Source organism: Scyliorhinus torazame, chromosome 16, assembly GCF_047496885.1.
Source record: "Scyliorhinus torazame isolate Kashiwa2021f chromosome 16, sScyTor2.1, whole genome shotgun sequence".
In the NCBI taxonomy this organism is placed as follows: domain Eukaryota; kingdom Metazoa; phylum Chordata; class Chondrichthyes; order Carcharhiniformes; family Scyliorhinidae; genus Scyliorhinus; species Scyliorhinus torazame.
The window spans coordinates 150,125,632-150,148,549 of record NC_092722.1 but is presented as its reverse complement, the minus strand read 5'-3'; the positions used below and the strand labels follow the sequence as shown (position 1 = coordinate 150,148,549).

Genomic DNA, 22,918 nt, shown 5'->3' with positions numbered 1-22,918 from the left:
TTGTAATTGCTGAGGGAATGAGTCTGTCTCAGTTTATACCCTTTTCAAACCAAACCACTACATTTAGCCTTTTGTGCACGTACAGTCCTCTGAACAGCATCTTCACTTTCTCAGCAGCAAAACCGTACTCAATTAATGTAAGATATTATTCAGGTGCCATGCGAAAGATTGAATCACAACCTCTTACTTAGTTGTACAAGAGCTGTTCATCGCGTGATGTGGTGCAATGTTGTACAGGCATTTTACACACTCATTTATAATCAGAAAAGGTTAAGAAATCTCTAGTTATTTACAATGTATAAATTGGTTTTACATGGAATGTGACGAGCAAGAAAATTATGTGGCTGGTATTCATTTTCATTTCTTTTGATAGCTTCAGCCACAATTTGATTTTTAAGTCCTAGATATTCTCATTTTTAATTTTTTAATTTTACAATATTTGTTAATCAGACCCATATTCAGAATGCCTTTAAACAGAGGACATGAGCTGGAGCAGCCTGCTTGTCAGGACATTGTGTTTGTGGTTTTGTATTTTGGAGAGGAGAAACAGACTCGTTGGTGCCGAGTGAATTTTTAAGAACCAGCTTTGGAGGAAGCTGGTTTGATTGGTTGGCTGACAACCTGTGGGTTGGTCACGGACAGTGTTCTGCCTGATAACAGTCAGTGATTGGTTCCGACATGATGCTTTCGGCGCGAGAGCTGGGCAGAAGTGTTTAGACCTGGGAAGTGAAAGGGACATTGTCTCTCTCTCTCTCTCCCTGTTGAAGTAAAGAACTGCTTTAGTATTCTAAAATACGTGAGTGCCTGGCACATCTTTTCTGTTAACTTGAACTAATCCTCAATCTACCGAGACAGAAGACGAGCTTGCCAGAAAAAAACATCTCAAGGTTAGAAGGAAGAAGTACCGGAACAAAAGCTTGAAACTCCAGGAAGACGTTAACAGGAAGCCATCCTAGTGCATCAAAAATCCATTGTCCTTTTATTAATATTTCCTTAACCTCTGAATCAACTGTGTTGTTTATGTGTGTGTGTGCATATAGACTGGGGACAGTCATAAAGGTGGGGTGGGTGGGGGAGGGAAGGTAGTGTTAGATAGTTACATTTTTCTGTCAGTTTAATTATAATACTGTGCGTAAGGTTATTTCTGTTCAAGTTACAAACCTGGTGACTACAGTTTATTGGGCTCAGCCAAGGACCGCTGGTATTTTAAAATTGCATCTAATTTCACTTTTGTTGCGATTCCTAATCAAGTGGGGCTGGAATTGACCGTGCACTAGCCCAGGGTGTCGTGACACCAGGAACCCTCTCTCAGCCCTGAGCCCGGGGCTGGGCCGGAGAATCCCCGCGACCGGGTGAGGCCCCCCCCCCCCCCCCCCCCCCCCCCCCCCCCCGACGCCGGCTCGCGATTCTCCGCAGAGCGGAAAATCGGCGCCATTGGCGCCGGCGTGGTTGGTGTGGCGCCAGTCGCGGGCCATTCTACGCGGCCGGCCTGCCGATTCTCAGCCCGAGATGGGCCAAGCGGCCGTAGTTAAAACGCTGAGTCCCGCCGGCGCCGTACACACCTGCAAGGGTCGGGTGGCAGCCTGTGGGGGAGGAGGGGCTCCGACCCCAGGGGGGGGCCTCCGATGAAGCATGGCCCGCGATCGGGGCCCACCGATTGGCGGGCCAGCTTCTCTGCCCCCTGGCCTCTTTTCCTACGCGCCGGCTCCTGTAGCCCTGCGCCAAGTTGCGTTGGGGCTTGCGCGTTGAAGGAGACCACTGTGCATGCACGCGTTGGCACCGGCGCCACTACACGTGTACGTTGGCGCCGGTGCCACTACGCATGCGCGGATCCTGCGGCACCCAGTTCGCGCCGGGATCGTCAGCTGGAGCGGCGTGAACCGCTCCAGCGCCGTGCTGGCCCTCTGTAGGGGCCAGAATTACTCCTGGCAGCGGCCCGTTCACGCCGTCGTAACACGCAACGACGTTTACGACGGCGTGGACACAGCCGCAGGATGGGAGAATTCCACCCCCAATTGCCAAATTACTTTCCTGCATATTACAGAAATATTCAAGTAGTATGCTCTTTGAAAACTGGTGCTCAACAGCATGGGATTTCAATAAACTTGGTTTCAGAATATTTTCTTCAATTTCAAGTTACGATATAGAATATTGATTTTTTAAAAAAATAAGCTGAACAGAGAAGAGAATTTGTATTTAACTCAACTGATTTAAGATAATAAATCTTAAACCAGTGTTTATTTTTGCTGGGCAACATCAGATTTTACAATAAAAAGTACCCTTGTGTTTAGAAATAAATTTCTAGGCATGTCGTGGAAACAATCAAATAAGCTATTTTGGGTTTACAATAATTGATTTACGGTTCATTAGGGCTCATCTCTTTTATAGATTTTTAAGAGTCCCAATGTAATATTGATAAAGAAGTTCTATTGTCTGGGGAAAGTAGTTAGTAGTGAAGTTACCCAGCTGAGTTTAGTGACATCATGAAATGTTCTCTTCGCAGTTTTAGAACATTGTCGATTGAGTTTGATTAAATTGAAACTGATGCCTTCATGAATACATTTGTGTGTGGAATATGACACTTGTGTACAGCAGTGTGTTAGCAGAGTGATGTGTCCTTCTATGCTAATTTAGTTGGCAGTAAACATTTTGGTATAGTGATTCTGATGTATTTCCTAAATTCAGAAAATTAATACAACCACCATTTCTGATGGCAGAATGTCACTCTAACTAAACGTTGTTTTCTTACAGGGTATTTTTCCAGCTTCATATATTCAGCTCAAGGAAGCAACAGTTGAAGGCAACGGGTGAGCTATAGAATCCAAATAGTATTTTTGTACCTATAGAATTGTCTTGCATTTTAATAATAAATTTTCATTGCACAACAATATTGTTTTCACTTATTACATCTAATGCCTAATGTCTACAGTTGTAATAGCATCTGATGTTTTCCCTGACCAATAAAACCAAAGTGGCTTATAAAGGTTAGATATTTTTGTGAAAAAAATAATTGAGGCATCTTTATACAAATGACATCCAACTTGAGTCTAGCAGTCATTCTACAATAACAGAGGAGATATGAACCACTTTAAGAAGAGTGGTCTGTATAGCAAACTATTACTTTTGAGAAAACCATTATAAATTTAGAATGGCTGCAATAAAGTGAAGGGGGTAGTCCTGGTACTTGAAACACTGTTCTTCATTGGACTACAGGAAAGTCTTGCTATAGCGTTGTACAGGATTTTCATGAGACCACTTCAGGAATAGTGTGTGTGGTTTTGGTCTCCACCTCATTGCAACCTACAAAATTCTGAAGGGGTTTGACAAGGTATATGGGTGTTTGATAAGGTGGATGCTAAGAGATTGTTTCCTACGATTGAGGAGTCTAAAGTCCGAGCCACAGTCTCAGGATAAGGCGCCAATCATTTAGAACTGAGATGAGGAGAAACTGAATTTTTGGAATTCTCCCCAGAGGATTGTGGATGCTCGCATCATTGAATCACTTAAGGCTGGAATAAGGCTGGTGCCTCAGGGAATTAAGGGATATTCAGATGAGTGGGAAAATAGAGTTGAAGCCCAAGATCAGCCATGATCATATTGGATGGCAGAGCAGGCTCGATGGGCCATAAGGTCTACTACTCCTGTTTCTTGAGCTCACCAGATATCTTGATGGCTTTGTGGGTTTATCCAGTGACTCGCTGAATCAGCAGACTTAATGTGTTGTTTTGGATGTTCCATTATAGAAAGGGCATGGCAACTATGAGTGTATAAAACCTAGATTCACCAGGTTGGTGCTGAAGGTTATAGTGAATTTGAGATACTAGGCCTTGTTACATTTGAGTGAAGAAGACTAGGAAACAGTGGGATTAGGTTTGGATTGCTGTAGCAAGGAGAACACAAACACAGTGGGCAGAATGGTGGTCTGTTGTGCTGTTGTCTCTATATAGAAGCAACTGTGAAACTTTCTAATGTGACCTGATATTCATCAGCTGGAAGAGCAAAATGGTGGGGTGGGGTGAAATTTGGTGATTGCATTAGCATGCTGTTATTTTATTTGTGGAGCATGGATTTTAATCCAAACTGGACTTTATTGATTGAAATGTTTTGCTAGTGATAAGTATGACTTGAAATGATTTGAGGCAGTTTCAACTCATTAGTTCCACAGTGCAGAATTGTCTTGCAAGTCATGATCTCTTTCAAGCTTTGGTATGATGAAAATGTCAGACAACTGCAACATTGGGTGCTGGTTTGAAGTTGGGATGAATTTGAAAGAATTTTACTCGACTGTTAATTCATGTAGGCCATGAAATGACCATGCTTGATGGTTAGATAACTGAGATGGGGAAAATACTACTTTTTCAATGCATTTTGAGTTCATCTATGTTGAGCAATGGCTTTTTATCTCTTTGCACCCTTCAGTGTCAAACAAATGTTCCTATGTGGTAACACTTGATTGGGAAAAAAGCAAAAATTCAACCCAAAACATTTTGCTGATTTGAGCATTTGTTTATTGAAACATGGAGGTAGATTCTGAATTGTGATGACAATACAAATAAAACACATAATCATGATTTATAACATAGCGATAGATAAACATTAAAATGAAAATAAAGTACCAAATAGTGGTGGATGCATGACCCAGGATGTGCATAGGGATCTGACGGGAATACTGACATCTGATTGACGTATCTGGAAGTTTGAACTTCCGATGGGGGAATTCCCCTGCTCCCTGGGACTGCCCGCGAATGTCTCCAACTCTAATTCTACGCTAGAGTTAGTGACTTTAGATAGTTCAGTGGAACTTTTCAATAGCTACCGAGGAAATGTTAGACAGAAAAATCCTTGTCTACATCTGGGTATCTACAGAACTGATTCACTTGATAAAAGCAAATTACTGCGGATGCTGGAATTTGAAAACAAAGAGAAAATGCTGGAACATAACTTCAGATGATTAGCTCTCCCCCACCTCGACCGCTTTGTTTTCATCCCATTTAATTTTAACTGTCTTTTACCATTTCTTTCTTTCTTGTCTTACTTTAGATATATTTCCCTCCTATCTTATCCCCTTTTCCTTACCTTTGCTTCCCCTTCCCCCCCCCCCGCATCTACATCTGTCACAGTTTACCCTCTGATGTTAGTTTCTCTGCTGTTTGACCTTTCACACCTTTTGTTCTCTCGGGGGACTACCATTAGCACTCTTTCCGCTTGGTTTCTGTGGCCATTAGCACTCTGTCCCCTTGGTTTCTTTGGCTATGACTCTTTCATTCTCTCACTCCACAGTATAAATATAAAATTCCCACTTTTAGCTTTGACAGAGGGTCATCTGGACTCAAAACGTTAGCTCTTTTCTCTCCCTACAGATGCTGCCAGACCTGAGATTTGCCAGTATTTTTTCTTTGAGAACTGATTCACTTGTTCCCCGCCCCCGATTATCACTAAACTGAATTGCACCTCCAATCTCTCTCAATGATTCACTGACTAATTCCTGAACCACTGATGACAGCTCCTGACCCCCTGACAATCTCCCTGACCACTCGGCTAGCTCCTGACCTGACTATCCCTCCCGACCTTGCTACCCTTAACCCACCCACTACCTCGCCCATCTGTTCACCCACCTACATTCAATTTGGACATTTAAGCAGCGGATTCCATAAAAAGAGGATGTATCTTGTCTTTCCCTGATGCTACATTACTGTGACGGAGTTCTCCGAAGGATGCTGCACTCTACGTTTCTGGTGAAGCTGGGCTCGGAAGACTTGGCAAGAAATATAGAGCAATACCAAACCGTGGAAAGGTTTGAACAGAGTGACAATCTGGCGTAGATTGTAGCTCTGTGGAAGATCCAGACCATGGTTTACACAGTGAACATTTCAATGTACAAAGGATTGCAATAGCAAAATGAAGGTCAACTCCACTTTGCATTTTGTATTAAGTCCATAGATCATATGTGATCAGGTTAAGTTCATTAAATATGAAGTTTATAATCTAAATAACATATGTTTTGTAGAATTACTGCTAAATTGATTTGAAAAAGTCTATAATATTATTTGATAAATAGCAGATTATATTGGTGATGTGGGGAAAATCTGGATGCTAACCAATATTGTATGGCATACTTTGCTATTTTATGATTTTTGCTTGAATGGAAACTTGGACTTCCATTTTGTACTGCGCTGCTTTAGAGAGTCAAATTCCAAAGGAGAAAAATCAGAAATGTTGCTATTTGACATTTGAAATTTTGAAATGGTGCTACTACTGCTATGATATTAGCAAATACACCATACTCGTGGTAGTATGGACAAAATGCCACTGAGCTGGATTGTTTTGTACCTCCCAGCTACAATAATTTCTGCTCAGAATTTTTTACTCTGAACATTCCTGGTTATGATTCATTGGCCCAAATCTTCATTATGTGGAGAGGCCCCAAGGAAACTGAAGTTGCTGATGGGTGGTACAGGGCCCTTGAGGAAATCCCAATGAGGAACTCAAAAGGGAGATTTAAACTTCCAAATGCTGGTTTTACCCTGTCCAACAGCAGTGGGATCAAATGGTCATATCCACAGTGACATGGACTGTTTGCCCTATACTTCCCTAGTTTTTACACACATTTACTCCGAGAGCTTTACAAAGCAGGTATGAAATCAGTAAAAATCCAGTAAATCAGCGGGCATATCAAAACACCTTCAGCCATGTTCAGCACCCGTTCTGGCAATATTCGTTCCCTCCCCTCCCAACAATGAGTACCCATCCCTAGCAATGTTTACACCCACTGTAGCCATGTAAAATGGCTGACTCCCGATTAAAATGGTCAAACCCCGATCTAAAATGGCGAACGGAAGAGGCTGATGGGAAAATCAGCCAACAGGACTCAAACGGACAGCTGCAGGTAAAACAGTGTATTCGCCTCTGGGGAAGTCAGCCCAGACCGATACCTGCAGCCATCAACATCACAACAACCCAGCCATCTGCATGGTAAGCAGTCATCCCCGGGAACAATTGCTACAAATTAGCAATTGAAAGCCGACCCAGACCTTTCGGCGCCAGCAGGGGCTGACTCAAAGGAAGGTAAACGACCACCCCCCGATCAAGGAATCGCCCCATTATTGGAGCATATCGAACCAAGTGATTGGGACCAAGTCCAATCACTTGGAACCAGGTACAAGGTCCGCTCCGAGAGGTGGGAAGCCCCTGGGGACTATAAGAATAGGGGCCAAGTTCAACTCGACCCTTCTTCTCCTGCTCGCAACCTTCGAGACCCTTCTACAAGAAAACTGTAAGTCTTACTCCAGCAATCGCTACCAGATAGGCGCTCCTGACTATCGACTTGTACCAGCTTTTGAATCCCGCAGGCTCAGAACCAATTCAAAAGACCATTTGTTTCTCTGACCTGGTGGGCCATTTCCAAAGTTAAGTATTGGCCTTTAGTGGTAGGTAGTAGTCTAGAAGTAGGATTATTGTATAAGTACTTATTGCTGTATATAATAAATGAGCGTTGATTTAACTCTTACTAAGCGGTGTGTTGCATTATTAATCATTACTTGGACTTGAACCACGTGGCGGTATCAGAAAGATACCTGGCGACTCATGAGCAAAGGTGACAGAATTAGAGCTAATAAAACTAAGGCTAAAACGAGCAACACCACCAATGTTAAATGCCACTCAGACCTCTCCAGAATTTCCTTTTTAAATCCCTGGCTCCTGTCCAGCCGATGTCTTAAAAAGTCAGCATTGTCAGGAAATGTAGTGGGTGAGGGGAATTTTCATGGGCAGAGGGTTAATATTATCAGGGGGTGAGGGGGCTGAGCATTGTCAGAAGTGAGGGGGTGGGGCAGCACGGTGGCGCATTGTGTAGCACTGCTGCCTCATAGCGCTGAGATCCCAGGTTCGATCCCGGCTCTGCTCACTGTCCGTGTGGAGTTTGCACATTCTCCCTGTGTTTGCATAGGTTTCGCCCCTACAACCCAAAAATGTTCAGGGTAGGTGGATTGGCCACGCTAAATTGCCCCTTAATTAGAAAAAAAAAATTGGGTACTCTATAAATGTATTTAAAAAAAGAAGTGAGGGGTTAACCTTATCAGAGGGTTTAAAAAAAATAATTTTATTGAACATTTTTTTAATGAATACAGAACAATAAAATAAAACACATCCTCAAACAAAACTGCAACCCTCCACCTTCACCTCTTTCCCCCCCCCCCCCCTCCTCCCCCTCCCCACCAGCTGATGGTGACTAGCTCTTTAAAAGAACAGAATGAAAGGATGGCATCTTGTATAAAATGCCCCAATTGCACCCCTTAACGTATATTTAATTTTCTCAAGATGCAAAAACTCCATAAGATGCCCCAGCCTTACCGAAGCATTGGGTGAAGAAGCTGACCTCCACTCCCAAAAACCTACGAGGCAAAGGCCAAGACATGCTCCGGCAGATCTGACATCCCAAAAATGGACACCAGAGGACTCTGCTCCAATTCCATTTGTAGAATCGCCGAAGAAGGAAACCTCACCAGATCAGGACATTCCCAGAGCATATGCACATGATTTGCAGGGCCCCTCCCACAACACTTACACTTATTTTCCACCCCCTCAAACAACTGACTCGTCCTAGCCCTAGTTAAGTTTGCCCAGTGCACCACCTCCTGGTGTATTAGTCCCAGTTTTGTGCACGATGAAGAAGTGTTCACCCTATGCAAGGCCTCACACTACAACCCCTGATCTAATTTCACCCCCAACTCCTCCTCCCACTTGACATTAGTGAGGATGGATTATCCTCCTGTAAATTCCCAAGGTGCTCTCCATATCCATCCCCGTGAGGGACAGAACCCTCTGCAACAATGAGACTGGTGGCACTACTGTAAATGACTGGAAGACCTTCCTCGCAAAGTCCCTCACCTACAGGTATCTATGACTGCGAAAGCCCAGTCTTTCTAATAACTCCTCTGGACACATAACCGCCCCTCCAAACCTTTCACCCTCTTGTCCACCCAGCCTCGCAACCTTGCCTCTAATCTGTCAAAGGACCTTCTGCGTCCAGCGCCACGATGACCTCTTGCACCTCTTTCCCCCCCCCCCCCCCAACCCGGCGAGGGGACAGAACCACATTTAACAGACGCCGCACATTAGAGGACAACCGCCTATACTTCACAAACCATTGTTTGATTTCCCCCAACAATACTCAAATACTCAGGAGACACTCTTCCAATCTGAGCGCCAGCACCATTGCCAGGATCTTACCATCATGAAGAGGTTGTACACAGTTATAAACAACTACGAAACAGAATACCCGGTGGCCTTGTTCATCGTGGCCGGCGACTTCAACAAGGCCAACCTCGAGTGTACTGCCATAATTCCACCAGCACATCTCCTGTCCCACCAGCGGCGACAACACTCTTGACCGCTGCTACTCAAAAATCAAGGGTGCCTACCGTTGCATCTCCTGACCGCACTTGGGGAAATCAGAACATAAGACAGTGCTGCTTCTCCCGGCATACAAGCAGACACTCAAGCGGGAGGATCCAGCCAAGAAGGTCGTGCAGTGCTGGTCCGAGGAAACAGAAGAGCTCCGATGTGACTGCTTGGAGACAGTGGACTGGACCACATTTAAGAACTCAGCGATGAACTTAAATGAGTACGCCACCACCGTCACAGCAAATGTGTGGACGACTGCGTGACAAAGAAACATAAGTTCCCCAACCGGAAACCATGGCTCAATCGCAAGATTCACTCCCTACTGCAGGTCTGAGGCATTAAAGTCAGGCGACCCTGACCTATACAAGAAATCCAGGTACGACCTCCACAAAGCCATCCGAGATGCCAAGAGAGAATATCAGACAAAGCTGGAGTCACAGGCTAGCGTTACAGACTCTCGGTGGTTGTGGCAAGGCCTAAACAACATAACGGGCTACAAAGCGAAGCCAAGCAGTATCTCCAGCAGCAGCGCACCCATCCACAATGAACTCAATGCATTCTATGTTCGGTTCGAGCAGGAAACCAAGGATCTGCTGTTGAGTGCCCCAGTCGCCCATAACACACCACCATCACAGCTTCCGAAGTCATGTCGTCTTTCCTGAAAGTGAACCCTCGGAAGGCGATGAGTCCAGACGGGATCCCTGATCGTGCACTAAGAGCCTGCGTGGACCAGCTGGCAGATGTGTTCGCGGACATCTTTAATCTGACCCTACTCCGCTCCGAGGTCCCCACCTGCTTCAAGAAGACCGCCATCATACCGGTGCCAAAGAAAAAACAGGCAACGCGCCTCAATGACTACCGTCCGGTGGGCCCTGACTTCAGTCGTAATGAAGTGCTTCGAGAGGTTGGTCATGAAGCGCATCACCTCCATACTCCCAGAATGCCTTGATCCACTGCGATTCGCATACCGCCACAACCGGCCCACAGCAGACGCCATCTCAATGGCCCTACACTGATCCCTAGAGCATCTCGACAACAAGGACTCCTACATCAGACTCCTATTTATTGACTACAACTCCGCCTTCAACACCATAATTCCAGCCAAGCTCATATCAAAGCTCCAAAACCTAGGACCTGGCTCCTCACTCTGCAACTGGATCCTAGACTTTCTAACCCACAGACCAAGACGAGTCAGAATAAAGGAGGGAGATTGAGAACCTAGTGGAGTGGTGCAGCGACAATAATCTATCCCTCAATGCCAGCAAAACTAAAGAGCTGGTCACTGACTTCAGAAAGCAAAGTACTGTACACCCCCATGTCAACATCAATGGGGCCGAGATGGAGATGGTTAGCAGTTTCAAATTCCTAGGGGTACACATCTCCAAAAATCTGTCCTGGTCCACCCACGCCGGCGCTACCACCAAGAAAGCACAACGGCGCTTATACTTCCTCAGGAAACAAAGGAAATTCGGCATGTCCACATTAACTCTTACCAACTTTTACAGATGCACCATAGAAAGCATCCTATCTGGCTGCATCATATCCTGGTATGGCAACTGCTCGGCCCAAGACCGCCAGAAACTTCAGAGCATCGTGAACACAGCCCAGTCCATCACACAAACCTACCTCCTATCCATTGACTCCACCTACACCTCCCGCTGCCTGGGGAAAGCAGGCAGCATAATCAAAGATCCCTCCCAACCGGCTTACTCACTCTTCCAACTTCTTCCAGCGGGCAAGAGATACAGAAGTCTGAGAACACGCACGAACAGACTCAAAAACAGCTTCTGCCCCACTGTTACCAGGCTCCTAAACGACCCTCTTATGGACTGATCTCATTAACATTACACCCCTGTATCCTTCACCCGATGCCGGTGTTATCTAGTTCCATTGTGTACCCAGTGTTGCCCTATTATGTATTTTCTTTTATCTCCTTTACTTTTGATGTACTTGATGATCCGTTGAGCTGTTCGCAGAAAAATACTTTTCACTGTGCTTTGGTACACGTGACAATAAACATACAAATCCAAGATTGGCCGATACGATCTGCGCTCCACTGGGTCCTTACCCTTCTTCAAAAGGAGCACAGTAAGAAGTCTTACAACACCAGGTTAAAGTCCAACAGGTTTGTTTCGATATCACTCGCTTTTGAAGTGCTGCTCCTTCCTCAGCAGCGCTCCGAAAGCTTGTGATATCGAAACAAACCTGTTGGACTTTAACCTGGTGTTGTAAGACTTCTTACTGTGCTCACCCCAGTCCAACGCTGGCATCTTCACATCATGGCTACCTTCAAAAGGAGCGACATGGATGCCTGCACCATTGTCTCCAGGAGCGACCCCAAAGTCATTGAGTCCTCAATTGCCTCCACTAGTACCGGTGTCAACCGGTCAACAAACTTTTAAGAAATTTCCACCAGGAACCTGCCTGATCCCAAAGCCTTAGCCATCTGCATGTTTCCGATTGGCTTCTGAATCTCCTCCGCCCCAGTGGCTCTTCTAACCCTTCCCCAATCTTCCTCCTCAAATATGAGGCACTGCAACCCATCCAAACTCCTCCCCCATGTCCAATTCGTCCTCTGGTTCTACCAACCTCTACAACCTCTTATAGAACTGTCATAGAATGACTCAAATGCCCCATTCACCTTCTCAGGCGCGGCCACTAACCTACCTCCCATATCCTGAACCTGAACAATCTTGGGAAGCCGCCTGCCGCCTCAATAGGCCAGCCAACAAATGGTTGGCTTTCTCCCCATATTCGTACATTGCCCCCCCCCCCCCCCCCCCCCCCAAAAAAAAAAACGCCCTCTGCTTCTGATGCACAGCCTTATCTGTAGTCACCAGATTAAACTGTGTCTGCAGTTTCTTCCTACTAGCCAGTAGTTTGGGTGCCTCTGCATATATACCATGTACCACCAAAATCTCACCCACCAGCTGCTGGCGCGCCTCCCTATTAGCCTGCACCTTACATGTAATTATCTATCCTCGCCGGCCATTGGGCTGGCCCCTTCTCCAGCATCATATCGATCAGGTGCGGGGCATGATCTGACATAACAAGAGCAGACTATTCCGCTCCTTGAACCCCACCCCCAACGATCTCATACACAGCGCCAACACCTTCACCACCCCCCCCCTCCCCCAACCCCTCACCACCTTCCTCTCCGAAGGGGATAATAAAGACTTGGAGCAGCCCATCTTCATATCCAAAAGTGTATTCCACTCACTACCCAGGATCAATTGATGTATCCATACCCAGGATAGTCACCACCACCCTCTTCATAAACTCTACATCATCCCAATTTGGAGCAAATACGTTACCAAAACTATCGATCTGCCCTCCCAGCACCCCCGAAACCATCTCATATCTGCCTCCCTATATGCCACCAACTTCTGCATCTGAAATCTGACTCTTTAATTGATCAGATTTGCCACCTCCCGGCTCTACTATCAAAGCCCGAGTGAAATGCCTGGCTTACTCAACCCTGACGGAGCCATACCATGCATCGACCAGAAGCCCCCACCCAAGGTGGGACCGAGCCCCACCCATCAGATAGGACAAGAACACGCCTCAGTCACCATCAGCACCATCTATCCCCACCCCTATCCCAAAACCCACCCAACTACTTCTAGGAACCTAGGCGCACCAAAACCTTCACAAACAGGATCAGTAGAACCTTTGAGGGTTGAGCATTGTCAAGAGGTGAGGGAAGTGGATGAATACTGTTTGGCGTGAGAGTGGGAAAGCACAGTCAGTGAGGGGAGATTGTGCAGTGTTGTGGTTGACGGCTCCATTTAAAATAACGTAAACCAGTGAACTGAAGACAGACGTTAAGGGGAATTCTTTCAGGTTCATGATGAGCAACAGGAGCATGGCTACATGGCTATGCTGGTATTGTGCTCAACAATTGGCCGCCCGCCTCTGTTTGTTCTTGCATCACTTCTGGAACCGGTGTGGAAGGTGAAAAGGCTTTCGCAACTAGGCTGATCAAATCGCTGTCAGTGACAAGTGCATGCTCTCTGACTGGGAAGTATGGGCCGTTGAAATTTCAAAGAGGGTCTCTGTAAACTGAATCAGCGTGGATTTTTCACATTCTCCCGTGTTTGTGTGTGTTTCCTCTGGTGGTCCAGTTTTCTCCCATAGTCCAAAGATGTGTAGGTTAGGTGGATTGGCCATGCTAAATTGACCCTTAGGCTGGGGCTACAGGGAAAGGGGGATTGGGCCTAGGTAGGGTGGTCTTTCGAAGAGTCGATGCTGACTTGATGGGCTGAATGGCGTCTTTCTGCACTGTAGGGATTCTATATCCCTAGGCTCTTCTGCTCGTGCACTCTGTTCAAATTGATTGCAATTCTTATTTTATGTTCCTTCTGCTCATTCTACCGACCAAAAATGAATCACTTCACACTTCTCTGCATTAAATTTCATTAAATGGCATTTGTCTATCCATTCCACCCACCAGCCTATCAGCGTCCTTTTGAAGTATAACACTCCTCAATGTTCATGGTACTTCCAATTTTATGTCATCAGCAAATTTTGAAATCGTGCCCTGTACACCAAAGTCTAGGTCATTAATATAGATGAAGAAAAGCAGTGGACCTAATATTGACTGCAGGGGAACCCCACTATATATCTTTCTTCAGTCCGACAAACAACCGTTCACCCATAGTCTTCGTTTCCAGTCACTCATTGGGCTCCTTATTCATTCTGCACCTGTCACTTTTATTCTGTGGTCTTTCAATTTCAGATAAGTCTGTTATGTGGCACTTTATCAAATTCCTTTTGGAAGTTCATCTGCACCGTATCAATTGCACTCGTATCAACCCAACCCTCTGTTACCTCATCAGACGAGCAAGTTGAAAGTGATTTGTGCTTAAAAAAAATCTATGTTGGCTTTTCTTAATTACGTTTAAACAAGTTTGTATGAGTGACTTAATTTTGTTTCAAGTTACTGTTTCTAACAGTTTTCCTTCATCTGAGGTAAAACTGACTGTCCTGGAGTTGCCGAGCTATCCTTACACTCCATTTGTACAAAGGAGTAACATTTGCAATTCTTCAGTCCTCTGACATCATCCTTGTAGCTTGAAGTTTGGAAGATGATTTCAAGTGCCTCTGCAGTTTTTACCCTTCCTTCGTCTCATCTGGCCCTGGTGACTTATCAACTTTAAGCACAGATCGCCTTCAGTAATACTTGCTCAATTTTTAGCCCATGCAGCGTCTTAGTGAAACTCTCTTACATTATGACTTGGGCAAATCTTGTCCTTAATAAAAACAGATGCAAAGTACTCATTTAATATCTCAGAAATATCTCTCTCCAGGAATAAAATCCTCTTTTGGCCCCTGATCACTCTTCATTTCACCATCCTTTTCTATTTATATGCCTACAGCAGACTTTTAGAATTATTTTTATGTTAGCTACCAGTCTCTACTCGTATTCTCTCTTCTCTATTTTCCACATCTCAGAACTTTCTATATTCAGCCTGGTTTTCAATTCTATTATTTACCTGATATTTGCCATATGCACACTTTTTCTACATTGTATTACTCCATAGCATCTACTCTGGAGCATCCCTCCCCGATGAACTGAACAAGTTCTATGCCCGCTTTGAACAGCCAATACATCAGTACCATCCGGCCCAACAGCCTTGGACACACCCATACCCACTATTACAGCCACGGAGGTAAGAGCTGCCTTCTTGAAAGTAAACCCGCAGAAAGTGACTGGACCTGACGGAGTCCCTGGGCGGGCACTCAGAGCCTGCGCTGACCAGCTGATGAGTTTATTCGCAGATATCTTCAACACCTCACTTCTCTGCTCCGAGGTCCCTACCTGCTTCAAGAAGACCACCATAACACCAGTACCAAAGAAGAACAAGGTAGCGTGCAACAACTACTACCGACCGGTGGCCCTGATGCCTGTTATCATGAAATGCTTTGACTGGCTAGTCATGAGACGGATCAACGGCAACCTCCCAGATGGTCTCGATCCATTGCAGTTTGCGTACCGCGGCAACCAATCCACAGCAGATGCTATCTCTCTGGCCCTACAATCAACTCTCGAACACCTCGACCACAAGGACACCTACGTCAAACTGCTGTACTACAGCTCCGCCTTCAACACATTTTCCCAACAAGACTAAGAACCAAACTCTGCAACCTCGGACTTGACCCCTCTCTGAGCAGCTGGATCCTTGACTTCCTCACCAACAGAACGCAATCTGTCAGGCTAGGTAATAACAGCTCCTCCACAGTAGTCCTCAACACCTGGGCCACGCAAGGATGTGTGCTCAATCCTCTACTGTACTCCCTATACACACACACGACTGTGTGGCAAGATTAAACTCCAATTCAACCTATAAGCTTGCAGATGATGTGACTGTGGTGGGCCGTATCTCAAACAACGACGAACCAGACTACAGAAGGGAGATAGATTACTTGGTTGCATGGTGTACCGAAAACAACCTCTCTCTGAATGTTGGAAAGAGCAAGGAACTGATCATTGACTTCAGGAAGCGAAGCATGACCTCTTTCCCCCCCCCCCAATCTACATCAATGGCTACGAGGTAGAGATGGTCGATAGCTTTAAGTTCCTGGGGGTCACTATCACCAACAGTCTGGTCCACTCACGTTGATGCAACAGTCACGAAAGCCCAACAATGTCTCTACTTCTACTTCCTACGAAGCTAAAGAAATTCTGCATGTCTGCTTTGACTCTCACAAACCTCTACAGATGTGCCGTAGAGAGCATCCTATCCGGCTGCGTTACAGCTTGCAATGGCAACTGCTTGGCCCAAGATCGCAAGAAACTGCAGTGTGGTGAGCTCAGCCCAACACATCACACAAGCTTGCCATCCTCCCATTGATTCTGTATATACCTCCCGCTGCCTCAGAAAGGCAGACAGCATTGTCAGAGACCCCTCACACCCAAGCTTTGCCCTCTTCCAGACCCTTCCATCAGGCAGAAGATACAGAAGTCTGAAGACCCGCACAGACAGACATAGGAACAGCTTCTTCCCCACAACTGCCAGACTCCTCAACGACTCTCCTTTGGACTGATCTGTTCCCTGTAAGAACACTATTCACTACGCCTTATGCTGCACTTGTTTGGCCCTTGTTTAACACTTTAACCAATCACTATTTGTTGATGTACTCTGTTGATTATTCTTTTGTCTACTATGTACGTACTGTGTACATTCCCTTGGCCGCAGAAAAATACTTTTCACATGTACTTCGGTACATGTTCGTCCTACATTTCATTCTCTTGGTAATATACCTTAACTGTACCTGGATGATCTCCCCTTTGAAAGCAGCCTATTGTTCTGTTATAGTTTGGCCAGCCAGTCTTTGATTCCAATTTATCTGGGCCAGTTCTCGCTCCACCTACTTCACTCCTCCAGTTTTTTTTACTCTTGATTGTTCTTTGTTCTTTTCCATAACCAACTTAAATCTTATACAATGATCACTGTCACCGAAATGTTCTCCAACTAACACTTTAAATTCTTTTTTAGAGTATCCAATTAATATTTTCCAATTAAGGGGCAATTTAGCGTGGCCGATCCACCTACCCTGCACATCTTTGGGTTGTGGGGGCGAAACCCACGCAAGCACGGGAAGAATGTGCAAACTCCACACGGACAGTGACCCAGAGCCGAGATCGAACCTGGGCGCCGTGAGGCAGCAGTGCTTCCCACTGTGCCACCGTGCTGCCCCTCTCCAACAAACACTTGATTAATTTGAACCACTTCAGTCCCCTAGCACCAGATATTCGTCATCTCTGCCCTTTACGCTATTAATATCCCAGTCTGTATTAGGATAATTAAAGTCCCCCATTCGCAACTACTCGATAGTTCGTGAACCTCTGCAATTTCCTTGCATTTTTGTTTGTCTATCATTCCCATTAGATATGATCAATAGAATACATTCAGTAGTGAAATAGTACTTCTATTGTTACTTAGCTCTAACCAAATTGATTCTGTCCTTGATCTCTCTGGAACTCTTTCTCTCCATAATCATAAGTACTATTGCTCACCTCCTTTCTTTACTTCCCTATCTTTCCTGAATACCTTGTTTGCAGGAATATTTTGTATCTAGTCTTGTCCTTTTTTTCAGCTAGGTCTCCATTATCAACACATCTCATCAACATTCTCATATGGCTACCTGTGCCGACAACTCACCAACTTTATTCACTGTATTCTGTGCTTTCACATGCATTAACAGTAAATGTAATTTCACCGATTTCTGCTGTCTTTCCTACTCTAGTGGGGTCCATCTTCCCCAATCTCTCTGCACCTTATTTTATCTTGCTAATATTTTCAAGTTCCCATACTCCTAAGTTAGTTCCCTAATGGAACTGGCAAATCACACCACAAGGGCATTGGTTTCAGCTCTGTTCAGGTGTGATCAATATTTCCTGTACAGGTCCCATCTCCCCTAGAAATAATGTACCAGGAAGCTAAAGCTCTCCTTCCTGTACTGTTTCCTAAACCACACATTCATATGCTTTATCATCCAATACTGTTGCTCTCTTTGGTTGGCTCTTAATTTGGCTCTGTTTAATTACGTTTGCTCAAGAGTCACCAGGTATCTTTCGACACCGCCACAAGGTTCAGAACCGAATACTGATCAATGACTCGATACACCAGTTAGTAAATGTTGCTCTCTTTGGTTGGCTTTTAATTTGGCTCTGTTTAATTACGTTTGCTCAAGAGTCGCCAGGTATCTTTCGACACCACCACAAGGTTCAAAACCGAATACTGATCAATGACTCGATGCACCAGTTAGTAAGTTCAAAAGCAATGCTCATTTATTTACACACAGTCAAATCTACTCCTGCATAAACTCTACAACCTACACTATCACTACTACTAAAAGCCTATACTTAGCTTCGGGTGCCCACTCAGTCAGAGGAACAATGGCCGTTGCTCGGTTCTGAGGCTGCCGGGTTGAGCTGTTTACAGGGTAGCAACTAGGAGCGTCTATCTCGTAGCGTGTGTTGACTTGGAACTTACTTGGTCTGCTGCAGCTGCTAGGCTGGTCTCTCTCTTCGCTGAGAGCCAAAGCCAGAGGAGGAAGATTCTTCCTTGGGGAATACTTTTTATACTAAAAAGGGCTTCACGCGCTTTTGGGCGGTCCTTGAACTTGGCCTCAACTAATTGGGTCTTTCCCAATCAGTCGTATTGATCTTCCTCCAATAGAGGGGTGGTTCACTGATCGCTGGGCGTGTCCTAGGTGACTGTTGGTCTGCTTTGTCTTAGTCTCTTCTGGCGCCGGGAAGTCTGCCTTAACATTGTGTGTCTAAATGTTTCCCTTTTGTCCCCGGAGATGGCTCATTAGTATGTAGATTGCTTGGCAGTTTCTGTCCTGTCTGAGCGTTTAAGGTTCTAATCAACAGACCGAGCTTGCACCTGCTTGTTTCTTAGTATTGTCCAATTTTCCCTGCATTCTTTGCAAGTGTCCATTTTGTAATCAGGACGTGGCCATCCCAGATGGCTACAATACCCACTAGGGTATGATATTGGGAGGAATCCAGAGATTGCTACCTTTTGAGATCATGCTTTCTTACTTAGTTTCTTTCTGACCTCACTAAATGTACCGCAGTACCCATGTCTTTGGTACTGATCTAGACCACGACCGATGGCGGTTCATCCTACCCTCTTGAGAGTGCTCTGTAACCATTCTATAATGCCCTGACCTGACACCAAGGTGGCACCTTCCATCTTGGGCTCACATCAATGGCCATAGAAAGCCATGTCAGTTCCCCATATTATCAAATTCCCTCTCGCTCTTCATTTCCAGATTTTCCTCTTGCTCTCCTGTTTATCTGAGTCAGCTGTTGTTCTGTGGACGTGGCTCTGGGTGCAGTCCACAGAGAAATCATCACTGGCACTGGTATTCAGAATTGGACATGATTGGAGGGTGAGGTACACTCGGATCCTTCTGCACTACTTGCCTGGTCCTCCTGCACTACTTGCCTGGTCCTCCTTGACTGTCTGATGGTCACCAAATCCCTAAGACGCAGGGTGATCACACTAATATACTAGCCATGAAACTCTCAATCTTATGGATGTGCTGCAATGATACCAGCTGCTGCTCTAGCTTGAAACCCAGAGTTCAAGCAGATGCAGCTGACAATAAATCCTGTGATTGTCCAGGAGATAAGGGGCGCGATTCTCCGCTCCAGCGCCGGTTCGGAGTATCGTCTGGGTCGCCAAATTTTCCCGCGACGCCGGTCCGATGCCCTCCCGAGATTCATGGAAGCGGCCAGATCGGCACAATCGCGTTTTGCGCGGCGCGGTACAGTGAATCGCCCGAGACAGCCAAAATGGCGATTCACCGGTACCCCCGTGATTCTCCGGCCCGGATGGGCTGAGCTGCCTGCCCAAAACGGCGGGTTCCCCCCGGCGCCGTGCACACCTGTTCGCTGCCGGCGGTAACAGCGCGGGAACGCCGGGGGGGAGGGGGATTCTGCACCGGGGGGGGCCTCAAATGGGGTCTGGCCCGCGATCGGTGCCCACCGATCATCGGGCCGGCCTCTCTGAAGGAGGACCTCCTTTCTTCCGCAGCCCCGCAAGATGCGTCAGACATCTTGCGGGGCGGACTCTGAGAAGACGGCAATCACGCATGCGCAGGTTGGCGCTGGCCAACCCGCGCATGTGCGGGTGACGCCAGTTATGCGGCGCCGGCCGCGTCATGTATGCGGCGCCGCCTTTACGCAGCACCAAGGCCTGGCGCGCATAAATGACGCGGCGCAGCTCCTAGCCAATTATCGGGCCCTGAATCGGTCGGGATAGGGGCCGTTTCGCGCCGTCGTGAACCTCAACGACGTTCACGACGGCGCGAACACTGAAGTATCCTGGAGCTTCCACATGGAACAGGATGCATAATACACAGACCTTAATTATCCTACTATGCCTCTATTAATTAGACTAATAAACCTGCTGCACAAATAAGGGCCCACCAGTTACTGACCAATCAGTTGGTTCTGTTGTGCTAACTTAAAGTTTAAGGCTTTTAGATGAAAAAAATTAATTTATTGAAAAATTCAGAACCCTTTGGTGCTATTATCCCTTATTATTTAATTTTAATTTTATCACTGAGATCTAATTAATTGAGCACTTGTAATTATGTCATAAAATGGTTTAAGTTTTCAGTATTTTTATGAATTATGTTATTAAATTAACCAATCTAGTTGATTAATTTAGAAGAATTTAAGACATGACTTTCAAATTCACTGCACATGTTTCCTGCACATTATTTTGCTTCCCGGACAGCCTGATCCCACTTCCCTTTGACTCTCAGCTCATGCCCTTTTTAAATCGCTGCTCTTCTTAAATCTCCGCTCTTTTTAAATCTCCATGTTTTTACTCTTTCGTTCATGTTAGTGTACAGATTGCTTGTTGAGAATTTGTACTAATTGCGTGTGCTCTGATTACGATTATCATAAATAAACTATAATAATGTAAAAAAAAGTCCATTTGAAGCTCAGGCTTTTGAATCAGCTTGCAACCTTGCAGTAGAAACTTGAATGAAAGTATGACGAGACATAAGCTAATTTAATGTGTAAATGCAATGCTGTATTGAAATTTGCTTTTAATTTGAAACATATTTTTGTTTAAAGCCTTATTTTGGGGTATGGTGGGTGCGATTCTCCCAGTCCCGCGTCAGGCCGCAGAATCGCCGCAACCGCACCATGCCGCTCTGACGCCGGCGCGCGATTCTCCGAGGTGTGGAGAATCGGCACCATTTGCGTTGGCGCGTCGCTGCCCGCGGCCGGGCCGCCACTTATCCGGGCTGGGTGGGCCGAGTGGCCGTGTGGAAACGGCAGAGTCCCGCCGGCGCCGTTCACCCCTGGTCGCTGCCGGCGGGACCTCTGCGCGAAGGGTTGGGGGCGGCCTGTGGGGTGGGGAAAAGCGCTCCTTCACCGGGGGGGCCTCCGATGGGGTCTGGCCCGCGATCGGGGCCCAATGATCGGCGGGCCAGCCCCCCCCTACTTTGTTGCGCTGCTGGCCCCTGACCCCCTATGCCAAGTTGCGTCGGGGTCGGCGCGCTGAAGAAGTCCCCCGCGTTGGCGTGGCCCAACTGCCCATTTGGTGCCGGGAAGGGAGGCTGGAGCGGTGTGCTTGGCCCCCTATGGGGGTCCAAATCGCTACTGCCCGCGGCCGTTTTGCGCCGCCGTGAAACGCGACGGCGTTCATGACGACGCAAACACTTCGTCTCCATTTCGGAGAATCGCGCCCAATGCCTTTTTAAGGAAAGATTATTCATTTGGATCTATGTTTTTTTTTTAAATTTAGAATACCCAATTATTATTTTTTTCAATTAAGGGGTAATTTAGCATGGCGAATCCATCTAACCTGCACATCTTTTGGGTTGTGGGGGTGAAACCCACGTAGACATGATGAGAATGTGCAAACTCCACACGGACAGTGATCCAGGGCCGGGATTCGAACCCGGGTCCTCAGCGCCGCAGTCCCAGTGCTATCCACTGCACCACATGCCGTGTTCATTTGGCTCTTTCAATGGCTTCAGGTATCGGGTTACACAAGGAAATTGAATTATATTTTGATGTTGGCAACTTCAGTGCTCGGTGTTTTAAAAAAATGATGCCAGGTAGTGAAGTTTGTGGAAAGCAAGTGCATCAGCAGAAATGTTAATAAGATAGAGATGTTCAATGAAATCTGGTCTTGTTACTGAAACAGATGTTTCTGGAAAAAAAACACCTCAATGGGGAAAATAAGTTGGCAATCCGAATATAATCACACTTCTTTATTTCATTCAAGGCCACATGAAACTGTTATACCAAATGAACTTCCATTGGTTCAGGAAGTCACTACAACCCTTCGAGAATGGTCAAGTATATGGCGGCAGTTGTATGTTGTGAGTGAAATTTTAATATTTTTCCTCCCCACTTTTTTGTTTGCAATATGTTTATTGGCATTTTTTGATTTTTATAGAATAACGATTTAACGAATAGTGCACCTGATATTTACATGTTGTACAGTTTCTCCCCCCCCCCCCCCCCCCCCATTGGTAGTCGCCAATTGCGCTAGGGATATCATACTACTGAGCTCTGCTCCTCTTCTCTGCGGTTTTTGTTGTCCTTGTGGATTTTAGGGGGAAGGGGAGACATCTCCCTCACTCCTCCCTCCTTCCTTTTTCCCCACAGTCTCTTTGTGACTCCCTTGGGTACCATCCTCATCTCCTCATCTCATCTCCTCCCCCTTCCCCCTCTGCTGCTCCTCGTTGCATGCGCTCGTGTCTTCTCTCCCCGTTTCACCCTCTTTCCCTAGTCACCGTTGGCCTCGAACAGGCCTTGGAACAGGCTAACGAATAGCTCCCTCGCTTTGTGGAAGCCTCCGTCCGACCCTAGGATGGTGTATTTAATCTTCTCCAGGTGTAGAAATGGTCTGCCAGCCAGCCTGCAGCTGTGAATGGCGCTGTTGATCACCAGACGAGCAGGATTCTCTGGAGTGATTTAGAAAGCTAGGGCGTCGGCCCACTTCCCCATATGTAGTTCTGTACGATC

At 46.1% G+C, this 22,918-nt stretch overlaps 1 protein-coding gene across 1 annotated transcript in view; it reads left to right on the top strand.

Moving 5' to 3' along the window:
• Positions 1–2,758: 2,758 nt before the first annotated feature.
• Positions 2,759–22,918, top strand: part of dock1 (dedicator of cytokinesis 1) — an 850,868-nt gene continuing 830,708 nt past the window's right edge. Inside the window, exons 1-2 of the mRNA XM_072479204.1 lie at positions 2,759–2,807; positions 22,173–22,269. The gene's annotated coding sequence lies outside the window, so the exon portion shown is untranslated. The remainder of the gene's footprint in view (positions 2,808–22,172; positions 22,270–22,918) is intronic.